This window comes from Rhagoletis pomonella, unplaced genomic scaffold (genome assembly GCF_013731165.1).
Source record: "Rhagoletis pomonella isolate Grant_MI unplaced genomic scaffold, Rhpom_1.0 Rhpom_scaffold_00015, whole genome shotgun sequence".
Classification (NCBI taxonomy): domain Eukaryota; kingdom Metazoa; phylum Arthropoda; class Insecta; order Diptera; family Tephritidae; genus Rhagoletis; species Rhagoletis pomonella.
In genome coordinates, this window is record NW_023458569.1 from 1,385,890 (window position 1) to 1,388,430 (window position 2,541).

Here is a 2,541-nt window from a genome sequence, read left to right on the forward strand (position 1 = left end):
TATGACGATTTTACGCACAACTCCTTTTTGTGTTGGCCGCGTTTTAATAAAATCCTTTAATAGTGGCGTATTTACTTTTAAAACGTATGGCAGCACATATTTGCTCTTACTATCGGCCATTGTTATTTCTGTTTGTTCGTGAAAAGTGGTAAAACGTGAACACAAGTTTATAAACGCGTTTTACTTAATTAATTGGTGAATTATATATAATAAAAACATAAAATACGCATGTGAGCATTGAAAATATAACATGTAACACAAAATATAAGTGATAAGTGGCATATTTTAAAAAAATTAGGGGGTGATAGTGGACATTATTTAACAACAAATTGCTAAAATACTATTAGCAATTATATTGTGAGAGTGAACAATTCATGTTGAGGAGGCCTCCCCCAACATCCTCACCAAGTTTCATGACGAAATTCCTTATACTTTCGCTGAAATTTCGATTGGTTCCGTTTTGGAAAGCCCACCCTTTAAGAATTTATACCCATTTCATTGAGCACACTTTTTAACCCAAGTTTTGGCTTGTTTGTTAACATCAAAACTACGTATCGACACCTAAGTGGAAGATCGACCTATCTCGGCAGCCAGTTCGAAAACTCCCTATCTCAAAAAACTGTTCTAGAACACCCTATTTCAGAATTTTGTTGAAGAACGCCCTATCTCAGAATGCGGTTCAAAAACGCCCTATCTCGGCAAATTTTCAATATATTTTCATTTGAGATAGGGCGTTCTTCAACCAAATTCTGAAATAGGACTTTCATAAAAAGTTTTCTGAGTTAGGGCGTTTTTGAATTGGCTGCCGAGATAGGTCGATCTTCCAATCAGGTGTCGGTATATTAATAAAAAATGATTAAATATTGTCTGCTGTAACCTATTTTAGAAATAATTTATTTATTAGGATTTGCAATTTGAAAAAATCAGTTCCTCCCAATTTTGGGTATCAAACGGGACCCCACACAAGCAAAAATCGTTTTCTACAATCTTTATTAACCTGAAGGGCTAGACAACAAACAACCGCTATGCGAACAAAGTTATAATACCCATGTGCACAAATGCGCTCGGGTGTAATTATTTCTTAAAATCTTATTCTAAATGTATGTTTTGAGCAAATTGATTTCAAAAGTTAGAAATATGTCCCATTTTTCAAAAATGTATAATAATAAACATGTGAGTTTTTTAGCAATTTGTTTTCTGTAATTAAGGAAATATTGAATTTTTTGAATTTTTCGAAATTACCAGGTTATTGTTTAATTTTTGTATTTTCAATACGCTTCTGCCCTGCATAAAGGGAAACCCGCGTACCGAATTTTCTTCCGATATCGCAACTTTTCCTAGAGTTATCGTGTACACAAACAAACGGACAGACAGACAGACGGAGATGGACTAATCAACTTCTCTTTTTATTCTGGGCATTTACGGTATATACATACATATGTACATAAATGTAGTATATATTTATCTCGATTTTAGGTGTTCCAAATATCCGTTACGTGAGAAAAGTTATAGTACCCTACTGCAGAAGTGCGTAGTAAATATGTTTAAATAGTACACCTTTTAATTAATAATTAATAAAAAAAATTTTACAATGTAACTCCTCAACCCCTCTTTAAAGAAAACAAGAACCCTTATAAAATTTCGTTTTGAAAGTTTTCAAATTTGAAAACTGAAGAAAAAAATTAATAGAAAAAAAATCATATAAATTTAAATAAATTTTGTTACCATCTCATAAGCTGGTAACAAAATATTGCCCCGCCCCGTGAAATATGCAATGCCAGAATTTTCACAATTCTTCATGGCTGAATTGCTGAATATATAGCATTACCAACGTTCCTAGAATCGCGGTGACATGAACAGGTAACATTTTTTGGTAATAAAATTTTCCGGTTACAAAATCTTCGGTTACGTGCAGAATAGACCTTTTATAGTTCTATAATACGAAGGGACAGATGCCGGTAATGAAATTCTTAAGTTTTTTCAAGCAAGAGTTTTAAAAACTCAATTCTATTGACATTGTTTTATATTTCTATATACAGTTCACTAGTTTCGAATCTAATATATGTAAATGTATGTATCAAGATGTGTCCTTTGTGCTCGACGGTTGCGATGTTTGTTTGGACTGATTTCGCCCCAGTCATTAGCCATGGGTTAATGTCAGAAAACGTCTATACATACGCGTTGAAATACATACATACGTATACATATATGTATTTTTTCAATTCCAGATATGTTTAAACTTTAAAGTATAAAATATATCAACCCTGGGAAAAAAGTATTAGTACTGAATGGTAAAAACGTGTGCATTCATTTTAAATATACAATCATGTGTGTGTGCGAATGCTTCTGTTACATTCACATTCCATACTGAATGTCAATCTACCATTCAAAAACACAACACAGTTTATTTGTTTTCAAGCATTTTAAGCCACTCAGGAATGAGGCTTTTTTTATACAAACAAACAATCATAATTTTGAAAAGAATGTCGAGTGAATGCTGATCCTATTGATTCAATCATTTTACAGCTCTGCCAAATATAC

General features: G+C 32.5%; 1 long non-coding RNA gene across 1 annotated transcript in view; it reads right to left on the minus strand.

The window, feature by feature from the left end:
- Positions 1 to 259: 259 nt before the first annotated feature.
- Positions 260 to 2,541, minus strand: part of LOC118749313 — a 10,580-nt gene continuing 8,298 nt past the window's right edge. Inside the window, exon 3 of the long non-coding RNA XR_004994199.1 lies at positions 260 to 474. This is a non-coding gene — a long non-coding RNA (uncharacterized LOC118749313). The remainder of the gene's footprint in view (positions 475 to 2,541) is intronic.